Here is a 12728-nt window from a genome sequence, read left to right on the forward strand (position 1 = left end):
AAAGCGAACTTTATCTAATTTGAAAATAGGGAAATCCCCGTTCAATACACGTGATAAAGCTTTTAAGTGCGGAAGATACCTCATTTGACATTTTTCGTACTATCAGATTTTCATGCATAATTTTCGTGAATTATTAGTACTTAAGTACAGTATGTAAATTTTCTTTTCCCACCTTCTGTCGATACACGTGGTCCTTATCGAAACTTTTCTCAATGTTGCCAGATCTCGACGCTTCTGCTTTTAGTGTTGCCAAATGTTTTTTCCTTATTCCATCACTGGTTTTTAAGCATTGAACCGTTGGGACCATTACGTAGATTAAATATTTTCGGTTAATAGTGCTTAGTGATGACGACGAAAACATTGTTTAATTTATATTAATATGTATCACTTCTTCAGAAAATTTTAATAAAGATATTTATCTTAATTATGAAAATATAATAGCATGTTTTTTAATTTTTGGAACCTAACCCCCCTTTTCACACTAGTTCTTTGTTTCGTATAACACGGATTCGCATAACACGGTAATTTTTTGGAATGTAACTCCCGTGTTATATGGGGTTACCTGTATATTAAGGCACTTAACTCATTCATAAACTTATATTTTCATTTCTGTCATTTCATAAAAATGTTTATATATATTCTATAGAAAACCTTGTTGAACTTATAAATTAACAATTTTTTTTTCAAGTTTGACCACAAATATTTTTTGAAAATTTTCTGAAATTTGATCTTTTAATTTAATGTTTTTGCTTATAAATTTGATACTTGAAAAAACAGTCGTTGGCTTCATAAAATGGTTTTTGACGTCTAAGAAAAATAGAGCATTTTTTAGTTTATCGTAAAATAAATGTCAACTAATGAAAAAAAACACTAAGCATGAAACATGATTTAGCATTAATATTTTGAAACTGATTTGCATAATAATGCTAAATAGTGAAAATTAAGTGTCAAATAACAGCGAAGTGGAGGCCGAAGTTTTAAACACGAAAACGTGTATGTTGGATGTTCATCGCCTCTTTCCTGTAAGCCTAGAAGTTTGACAATGGCATTTGGAATGTCGAGCATGATTCCACTGACTTTCCAAACACCATTGTCAAACTTCTACGCTTACAGGAAAGCGGTGCTGAACGTCCCATGTACACATTTTTGCATTTAAAACTTCAGCCTCAACCTTGCTATTAGTTTATAATTTATGAATTTGATTCTAAAGATGATAATTTTTGCTGTCTTATTCTCAGAATTTAAAGTTTCTTTGAGTTTAATTAATTGCATAATAACTTCTCACAATGAAATTCAAAATTGCAATTGTTTTGCCTTTGTAAATCTAATAATTGTTAATTTGTTGTAATAAAACTGTGAGTGTGTGACCATCTGTATAATTCTTTAACAATTCATCACAAACTTCTTACTGGTATAAATTTATCGGATCGCTTTCTTAAATTTTGTTTTAAAGCAACAATGTTTTCCTAACTGTGATATCTGATTGATATCAAAATCCATGATCTCTATTTACACACATGGCAACTGCTATGCATCCTGCCATTAGCACCCCAACATGAACCCCTTTGTCAAACCCAACATGAATGAAACACAACCACATTTTATGGTTACTTTTAAAATTAACACGTTAACTGCCATACGACACGCCGGCGGTCGTACTAGTCAAGGCCGTACAGAGCCATCCGACGCGCCGGCGGTCGTTCTAGTCAAGGCCGTACAGAGCCATACGACCGCCTGTGGTCGTAATAACCAATGTAGTTTCACTCAAGGTTAAATTATCCTGGCTTCGTAAGACGTTGTTTTACATCCTAGTGGTGGCCTCTCGCGGATGTCTATGAAGTTTGTTTCCGACTGCCTGCCGTCGTATGGCCTCAGAAGTGGTCTGACGGCCGGCGGTCGTAGTTTTTTTAATAAAAAGCTATTTTATATCTAATAGTGAATAGTTAAAAGGAAAAAAATATCGAAAACTAGTTTAATTATTCTCTTTTGTTACATAATAAAGTAATTAATATTAAATATTTCATGGTCTTATAGTCTCCGGTTTCAGGCCATACGATGGCCAGTCATCTGTTGTAACCTGATATATTTTTTTTATCTTCACTCTACCGACTGTTATATAATGACCCTTTTATTTATATCATAATAAAATATTAAATATCAAATTTTCTCATTGTGGCCTGAAAAGATGGAAAATATCATATTACAGTTAGCCTGATAAAACGCAAAATATCATATTACAGGTGGCAGTTAACGTGTTAATAACCTATATAAATAAAAATGTACATGTTTGTTTGTTCCTAATCTCCAAAAGTTCTTCGCCAATTGCTTTGAAATTTTGACACAAAGTTGCATTCAAATATGCACGTGTTTTTATATAATATAGATGACGAGATTCTCCCTGCGAGGGAGAGAGACGGGATTAAGGCTTACCGTGAAGAACATGGCTTCTATTATACTATTTTACATGCAGTTTTTTGCGTTTTAATAGGGTACGTCAAGAGAATGTACACTAAGAAGGATTTTTCAAAATCTCCCTTGCGGGGGAAATGTTATACATTTATAATAGATACATTTTGAGCCATTTCATGTAACAAAGAATTTTTATGGACTCAAAAAGTATCTTGTTGCCTAATTGTAACATTGTATCTGGTAACTAATAGAAGTAATCTACAAATTATGTATGAATATATGTATGTGTATATAACTTTTTTGTAACATTTTATAATGATGATGAATTTATTCATTTAACATTAGATTAGAGCAGGAATAAATTCAAATATTTCAAAACTCAAAGTGTTTTGAAACAACTGAATATTATAGATGGACGATAATTTTTTGATTGAGTTTTTGAAATTATTATTATTTAAGTAAATTGGTATTATTCTTATCTATTATCTTCAAGTTACACTAATAATTTTATTACAAATTTATGTATTTAGGAAATAAAAGTTATAATCGTGTATTATAAGTGAAGTTTAGTGTTTGCAGAAGAATTGATGTTTGAATTAAGTCTTATCTGAATAATTTAACATCAGCATTAATCTCAGTGTCAACTGTATCTGCAGTTGATCTAATATTACTATCTTGAATCAGTCATTAAAAAACTTTGTTTTATGATCAAAATTATATAAAAAGAATAGTAAATTTGAATTTAAAGAATTGTAATCATACTAAGTAACATACAGATTAAAACATAAGGAATTTTGGAAAGTTCACAATAAACCAATTTATTGTGAACTTTCCAAAATGTTACAAATTAAAAAGAATATTGTTTAGATCGTCAGCAGATCTCCAAAACAATTATAATGTTTATGTAACTATCAAATAAAAATATTTTAGTTTTTCCTTTAGCTGTTAGCAAATTGATTGTTTAGATCTCTTAATATAATGATTGTATGGATTTAGCACAATTAAAAACTTCAGATAAGGAGGCGTTAAACGAAATTAAAAGAAATATTTTATTTCTGCAAGCGTTTTCGACATAATTTATGCACGTCGTTCTCAGGCACTTAGAATAACAGAGAGAATTCGAACAAAATATTTAAAATTTTAAAAACCTTAACAACATTAGCAGTTTTGGAACTGCCTGAGGACGATGTGCGTAAATTACGTCGAAAGCGCTTGCAGAAATAAAATATTTCTTTTAATTTCATTTAACGCCTCCTTATCTGAAGTTTTTCATTGTGTTAATACAACTGTTGGCGTGACATCCAAGCTAAGTATTCAGTATACCTAACTGTATGGATTTAGTTTTAAGACATAAAACTTGTTCATTTGAAAATAATTTATGCATAATATTATTGTATATAAAGACTACTTGTAATTAAAACATTCTAATTCAAAGTTGTCTATATTGACATCTAAAAGAAAAAACTCAAATTTTTCTTTCGATGTCTTTTATAGCAAAAATTACAGTGAATATTGACTAAAAACAAATTACAAAACTGTTTTTTTTTTGTCTGTTTATGTATTTAATGAATATTGATCACCTGATTCTATTATTGATATATAATTAATTGAAATATTAAACTTTATCTGAGATTATAGAATGTAAGTTATTTTAGATCAGAGATGGCATGCATGCCCAAAATGATAGGCAGAAGAATATGTTTGTCACACACCATATAATTTTTATTATTGATATATAATATTCGCAATATTAATTTAAAATAATAAAATACTTCATTTATTATGGAAATTTATTAACTCTTCATCTGAAATATATCAGTCAATTCAATAAACTAAATGTCGTATAAATGACATTTTAGTTTATATTAAATCAAACCAAATTTAAAACTAAAATTAATTGGATTTTTTAAAATTTAATTTAGTTAAAGCATAATCGCCTTTTCTTTTACATAATTTGAACAAACTTTTAAAGATATAGTTAGACTAACTATTTACCTATAAGATTGTCCAAATTAAGCAATATCTATATAGTTAATTAGCTGAATTCTAGTCTGATAATTAATATGACCACATTGCTTGATTATTACTACAATTCACGCTTGGTTTTTCTATAAGATTATTGTTTACAATGGCTTAGGAAATCTCATAGAAAAGCTGTAGAATTTATTTGTACAACAGTTACCATTCTGTTCATAACGTACAAGTTTCCAAAAGCTGGAATGTACATTCCAATAAATAAATTCCAATACATATTATTTGCTGGAAGACTGTGTATGGTGTTAGTTTTAATTTATTCTGTTCATAACTGTTGTCTGTTGAATCTCAGTCTGCCTCTCCTCCTCTTTATGAAGGTTCAAAACATTATTGTATATGTTTTTTTTATCGAACGGTTATAACAAAGACCATCTGCATTTCGGATGAAAATTTGAATTATCGAATTCCGAATCTAACATGAACCGCGTGCCAACCAAATTCAAAAAATTTTTAAAACGAGTGCGTAACGATCGCTTGTTACGTAGATGGCCAATGCAACTTTTAAATACCAATTTTTTGCATGTGCTTCGTAGCTCACAGAGCTCCAAACCAACTCCACTGATCACTTTGCCCATAGCAAAGTGATCGAATCCGCATGCCAACCAAATTCAAAAATTTGGTTGGCATGCGGTTCATGTTAGATTTGGAATTCGATAATTCAAATTTTCATCCGAAACGTAGATGGTCTTCGTTATAACTATTCGATGAAAAGAACATAGCTTGAAGATGGACCCAGAGAGGGATCCGAAAATGTTTGCTTACAAGGGTTGAGCATACCCTTGCCAGTTATAAGGTTTTAAGAAGATTCATTGACATTATTGTATAATAAAAGACACATACTGGGATTAGTAATGACACAAAATTGAAACCTTCTTCATAACATTTTTTGGGCAATGTCTTGCAATAAAATTTTCTTTTCAAATAATACAATGAATTATATTCTTACTTAGTTGGATATTTGAACCATCTCTTTTATGAGAAATATCATTATAATTTCCCAAAAATAATAATATATAGCATTTCTTACTTTCCTGGCTGTTATACATAACAGGGAAGTATACCAATTGGTCAAGAAATGACTGAAGATTTTTACAATTTTGGATTCAGGATCTTGATCACTCTCTTGTTCACCCTCTTAAGCATCAAAGAGAGTGAACAAGATCACACACACTGCTTTTTGTCAAAATTTTCTGAAATTTTGCAGGGAGTTTTATATATTAAGAGATTGATTCTATTAAATTTTGGTGGTTACAGGTCAAGGGAGGGAGATAAAGGGGGTTATGTTATATCTCAAGTAGGGTCTGACTTAATGATGATTTTACTTGTTATTGGGCTGAAAAAATTTTAAACCTGTAAATAACCATTTTCATCCATCTGTCTATCCATCCTTAATCTCAAGAATGAAGTTAGATACTTCTATACTTCTAGCACATAGAGGATGAAGACCTGGGACTACTCAGAGGTATTGCCTGGGTGTGAAATGAAGAGAAAAGTAATATTTAGAGAAGAGGCAATGAAGTTAGATAGATGAAAGTCAAGATCATATATGGAAAGATTAGGGGCAGGAGACTCTGATTAGCTATATATGAACTTCTGTTCTAAAATGTAAGTCACATGAATTCAATTCAAAAATTTTCTCCTGAATGGAGTTACATAGATGACCAGCATGACTCTATTACTAACAGGAAAAGCATGATGTATAGGGGCAAGACACTACTAATTTGAGATGGAGAACATATATTTTACATTGAATAAATTAAGAATGATTAAAAATTGTACCCCAACATTGTGATGATGTCACAATAAATAATTGCTTGTTAGCATTTACAGTTTTTTTATAAAATCATCCCTACCTTCAAAATTAAGTTTTTTTGCCATTTTATAATAATTAAAAATATAAAAAGTTCCTTTTAATAAAATATTGTAACAGATGGTGCCACCAAATATTACTGGAAAAGTTAAGAAACTCTTTGCTGAATTTTTTTATTTATGGCTCATCAGCAGCGCCGTTAGCTGTTTGAGCGCCTGTTTGCAATACCGATTATGCTGCCCCTGTTTAACTATGACTACTTACGCTGAGCTTGCCAGCAATACCAATTTGCTGCCCCCTGGACATGCCATTCGCGTGTGGTGCATGCCTTGCACACCCGCTTACGGCGGGCCTGTGGCTCATACAAGTAAAGAAAACTATTTCTCAAACTGCTAAATGACATCTATTGAAAATTGAATCGTTTACTCTTATTATATTTCTTTTTCATAAAGTTGGAAGGAACTAGTTTAGCTCTCCATAGTATTTCACTTTCAATTTCTTCAGAATTTAACAATTGAGTTAGCAGATGTTTGTGTTTTAAAATTTTCTTTTGATATAAATACTCAAACTTGTAAAAACAGATCATATATTCTTTGTAATGTTATCAAAAGTAATTACAGTTATCTTCAGGTGTTTACAATAGAACAGAAATGTAAATTTATTTTAAATTCATAGTAGAAATTCATTTTTTTTTAATTCTGTATCAATTACATAAGAAAATATATAATATTAATACAGTGAGTAGAATGTAATGCATATGTATTGTATTACAAATAATGTATTACAAAATAAAGTATTACTTAATTATAATTAAAATGACAAATCTTTCAGCTCTGTCTAAATTTATCTAAGAATCCAATATGTAGGATTGCCAGATTTCTATGACTGGATTAAATGACACAAAATTGATTAATACTACCACTCTTCAACTTTCACTCCACTTCACCTTGAGAAGAGCAAAATTGAATGATTTTTTTAGTTAATTACTAAACATTCCATTTCTATAATTTTCTATGAATGAATTATAGAAATCAAAATCTAAAAATTATAACTTTTATTGATTATAAATGTTTGCAAATTGCAGTTTAATTTAGTATTTAAAATATTTAATGGTAAACTATAGCTTTCTATAAGCAAGGATATGGTTTGATATGTAAGGATAAACACAGTCCTGTGTGAAAATCCATCACTGCCATTACGAAACACAGGCATTGAAAAATGAAAAAGGACAAATTGAGTGCTTTCTTATTTCAATAAAAAACAAAGGACAGTTTGACTACAATAAAGGTTTATCTTTGAAATGAAGAACATCTGGCAATCTACTAAAAAGGGAGGTCCAATGTTTCAGAAGGATTAAGGTTAACTGGTTACATTTGTTAATTAGTATGCATATTGTTTTTCTAATGAAGAAAAGTATCAAATTTGAGTAAGTTAACAATAATTGTATATTGGTCAAATTGGAACTAAGTTCTTACACACTTCTACTTAATTTGGGATTCTGCCTTGCATGTATTAGATTGCTTGTATGTTTGGAAATATGGATAGATAACATTTGGATGTTGTTTCTGAGTACAAAGAGGTAATGTTGGAAGAGTAATCACATAAGGGGATTTTGTACAGTACAGTAAAGTACATGACAGACTTTTTTCATTACTGAAAAGTTGTCCCTATTGTTAGATATAAGCCTTCTTGAATTGGGTTGGGAACAAATGAGATATAACCTACTCTTTGGAATAATTTTATCAATTTTAAGAAACACTTAAGTAGAGGATAGATGACTTGGTAAACAATGTAGCTTTGGCTTAGCACCCTATTTTGGGAACAGTAAAAAGTGAATATAGTTATCTTTATCTAATAAATTTAATTTTCTTGAACAATCTGTATTTAAAGTGGCTGATAAAGATTTGAGCTAAGGTGCATTTTATCACCTCAAGTGGAAGGAAAGAGATACAGTATGCTCTTCCTGATGTGGCAGATAGACAGTGGAACCTTGTTAATTCGAATCAGTCGGGAGAAAAAAATTCAGACTTCAAGTTAAAAAGTTTCAAATTATGGAGGTTTGGCTAAAATCAAGATTTTGTATATTGGTTTATTGATGATCTATAATAAACTATCCATACAATATTTCTATTGGTCTTATTACATAGAATTATTGTCAATGTAGACTTTCAGTGTTGTCCAGAAATTCAAACACAACTTAATAGTTAAATAAGTTACTGAGAAATACTTAACTGAATGGTTGATCTGTTCACTCCTAAGTGTTTAGTAATTTTTTTTTTATCACAAACATACCATTCGATTGTTATATTTTTAAAATTTTGCCAGAAAGGTTAAAATTTTTACATAGAACTGGACTAAAGCATTTTTTAAAAAAATTATATACTTATTATGCCTGATAGTCAGAGAAATTCATCAAAAGTTTGAAAAAAAGCAGCTTTGAATGGGAGTTAAAGCATGTAGGTCACACATGCCGTCTGAAAGCCACCACCTACAACCCGTTGCTACATGACATAATGTTTATATAGTCATATGTGGTTCCTGCACTTTATAAAATGTTTCTGGTTAGTTTATTTGATAGATGAATATTAATTATTTCATTTCAATTTAAATTCCAGAGAGTTTATGAAAATACTATATCAAAAGTCCATTTGAGTTAAAAAGTTAAATTAAAGTGGTTAGCTTGAATTCATTTAACATGTAAATCCCTATGCTAGATGATCGGGGAAAGAAAATGGCTTCAAGTTATCTCAGTTCAAGTTAATCATGTTTCATTGTAGCTGCAGTTTTATAGAAGACAGGTTGAATAGAACAGTGAAGAACGATTATGGGTTCTTTATTAAACTTAGGTTTTGGCAGGTAACATTAACATTCAAAAGATATCATAACATTTATATGCTAAAAATTAAACTATTATTTACCTCTTCTTAAAAAGTGAACTTAATAAAAAATAATAAATAGAATTTAAGAAATTAAAAAGTGTGAAAGCTCTTAATTTGTACTATTTACTGCAAGAAGTATATATCATTCACATATTATAGTTACAATAATGGATGTTTGAGAGCTAATGATGCCACAAAGTCAGCAAAACAATTAGCACATATAAACTGGAACTATACTAACAAAATCCACACCTAAATGCTAATTCCAGCAGAAATGAACAATAAAATTTAATGTTTGAACGTTTTCGGCTTCTTTTAGAGGCCCTCCTCAGGAACGTACAACAAAAAAAACTGTTCTATCGTTTGAACTTCTTTAACTGTCGAATGCCGCCATCGATGCCACAAAGACTTTGCTCTAAGTTCTCATAGAAGAATTTCTATCATTTCAGAAATTATTATTATAAACACCTGCAGGTGGTGATTTTAATGCTGAAAATACTTGCAAAATGTATGTTATTTTTTTTTTTAAACAAGTTTCTGTTCTTTTTCTTAATGAAAAAAGCTATTAACTGATACCCTTTTACTTTCAACAATTATTTCCAAATGAATATTTAAAAACTAACACCAAATTGAATTATTCTATGTTTAAATGTTCATGAACACACAAAACAGTTCAATTATTAAATTGAATGAAAACTGACATTCTCAACTCCTTAAGTTACAAAAACATCAAAAACTAAAATTTATTATTATTATTATTTAAGGCTATTATTAACTTATTCAATTAATTGTAGAAAAGTGTTGTTTTTAAAGCTTTTAAGCATCATAATTAAATGTGTTCTTTGATTTTATATACATTTTTTCAATATTTTTGAAATAGTTACATAGGGAACACATCTAAAACATCTCTAACCTCTAGAAATAACATAAGACTACTTAATAATTTAATTTTTGCATTAATTAAAAAACAAAATGAATGGTTAATTTAGGAAAATCTTATTTTGTTTATTTAATAATTCCTGTTGTAATCTTGAGATTGGATTCCTGTATGTGACTATTTTAAAGATGTTCAAATGTAACAAAAAACACTTTAATGATATATTTGAAGATGATGCTAAGATCTGGATGTCAAAGAAACAAGCCTTGCACCAAATTCGCAAAGACGATAAAAAAAATGATCAAAGTATATAAAGGCCAGTACTGGACTATGATTACAAAACAAAATTATACTACTACAACAATAATTAGTATAAAATTCAAATGTCACCACAAATCTCAATTTAGTAATTACAACAATAAAATTGATATTTGATGTGAATGACATTGTTGGGACTTTTACATAGCTGTATTCACATTCATAGGAGCAAAAAGTCAAAGGAACCATACCTCTAAATGCAACCCTTCATAAGATATAGACCCTTGAAATCAGCCTACTTCCATAGTGCAATCGAGAGTTGTCCTGCACACTCCATGCACCAGTAAGACTACCATGTTTAACTATTTAGCTCATGTCTTTGGCTATGGGCTACTCAAAGCTATTATGACAGCTTTGTGTAGTCCATATGACTGTTTGTGGAGTACTTATGGTTATATAGTTTTAGGAGGGTTACTGCTCGCTATTGCCCACACTCAGTACCTCATTGGACACCAAGGTGTGAGCACTGAAGCACATGATTTACATGCGTAACATCAGTTAAGGCTTGCTATTGCTTGCCTTAACTGACATAGAGTGTGGAGAATAAGCTATTTTCAGTCAGTTAAAGTAAATGCATTTATTATTTATGTTTGCAAATATGACATTTGCAAGCAAGATGATGACCAGAACTGCTGCCATTGGGGTTCCAGACGTGGAGGTGAATAACTTGTGAAGGTCACTTATCGGATTTTTCTTTATCCATTACTGATAAATATTGTTAGAATATTTGACCGTTGTGCTGGGCTGTCTATTAAACATACATTAGGCTTAGTAGAGTGCACAGCCCTGATTGTGCTCAGAAGTACACTGATTATGGGGGGGCTACATCTTGGTTAAGGGTTGCATTTAGAGGTATGGTTCCTTTGACTTCTTTGCTCCTGTGGGCGTGGTTACAGCTCTATTAAGGTCCCAACAGTGTCATTTACATCTGAAATCTTACCTTGATATTAGTACAATTTTTAAAATTTAATTATACAAAATCTCATCTCGTGTAAATCCCTATCTATAGTGGATTTGCACACATGATTTTTAATCAATATATAAGTAATTAACCAAAGAAGAATTAATTTGATATTAAATGTTTTCAAAACATAAGTTTCATTGTGACAGTGCAAAAGAGAATTTATGATTTATAGTTATATTTAGTTAGTTATATTATTTATTTTTCCTTTTATTTCAGTTATTTCAAATTTGGCAGCTTATATTAAACCTCGGCTACTATCTCAGCAATTCTAACTAGAGCTTAATTTGTTAAATTTCATACAAACGTAGAATAATCAATGGAATTGCATCCCATTAACTTAATGTTTAAATATGACAAAAATATTAAATAATTTTCTACTATATTTTTGTAACTACATATTAGTAAAATCAAAGTTAAGGAACATTTTTATTTTTGTAAACATGTTCAGTTAGAAAATTAATGTATGAAAGACCATTGTCGACTTGCACAGCAAGTAGCCTTAAATTCTTTTGGTCCGTGTATAGTTGATGCACACATAAGATGGCACTAAGCTGAAAAACTTAGTGCCATCTTAAACAATAAAAATTCTTTAAAATAATGAGTCTATGAGAAAATGTTTGAAAGTCTCAAAGACCTTTGAAATGCAAAATCCTACATTTGATTTCAGAGGCAGAAAAATGATATTACTCTTTAACAGTTAAGAGGAAGATCCATTCACGAGCATTGATTGGTGTTGTACAAGGATGGTGCTATATCAAGGTTTGATTGCATCTTGTGTAAACCATAGTTCTAATTTGATTTTAATGATTTGATTAATTTTAATAAATCTAGAAAGTGCACCTTTCACGGTGCCTAATCTTGAGTTATGTGAGTAGTAACACAAATATGTTGAGACTATCACATAACTTGCTCAATGAGGCCATTCACTGAAAGAGTTAACATATGACACTCGCAACTTATTTATGTTGCTGCTTACATAACTCAAGATTAGTCACCCAGAATGTGCATAAAAAATTTAATTCAAACTAATTGGTTGCTAAAGAAAAGATGCCTGTGGATAGGAAGAAAAGCTTGTAACATATCAGATAATACCATTGATCTGACGTTATGACTTTCAATTAAAAGATCAACTAAAAACTATCTACTGACTTGCTCATTGGGACTCAAAAGATTTTGGTATTTTGGTTTCTTAGGATTATATTTTTATTGGGTTAACCCATAATCAAAGGTTGTAGAATATAATTATACACTTACTTGATTTGTGTTGGAAGTATTTTTTATGCTATTGACAATGCTATACTTGGCCTTTGAGTTTCAAAAATGATACAGAAATTTCATAGTAAAAAATATTTTGGAAAATGTGTCTTACATGATGTTTTGATTTTCAGTTGTTGCAGACAGTTATGAATAGAGTTATTTTAATCATAATCATTTGTA

At 30.1% G+C, this 12728-nt stretch overlaps 1 protein-coding gene across 3 annotated transcripts in view; it reads left to right on the forward strand.

Moving 5' to 3' along the window:
* The window catches only part of Vha100-1 (V-type ATPase subunit a family protein Vha100-1), an 89186-nt gene that overhangs the window by 31560 nt on the left and 44898 nt on the right, over positions 1-12728 (forward strand). The gene's annotated exons all lie outside the window — the stretch shown is intronic.

The sequence above is a fragment of the Centruroides vittatus genome, unplaced genomic scaffold, assembly GCF_030686945.1.
Source record: "Centruroides vittatus isolate TY-2023 unplaced genomic scaffold, ASM3068694v2 contig_1634, whole genome shotgun sequence".
NCBI lineage: Eukaryota > Metazoa > Arthropoda > Arachnida > Scorpiones > Buthidae > Centruroides > Centruroides vittatus.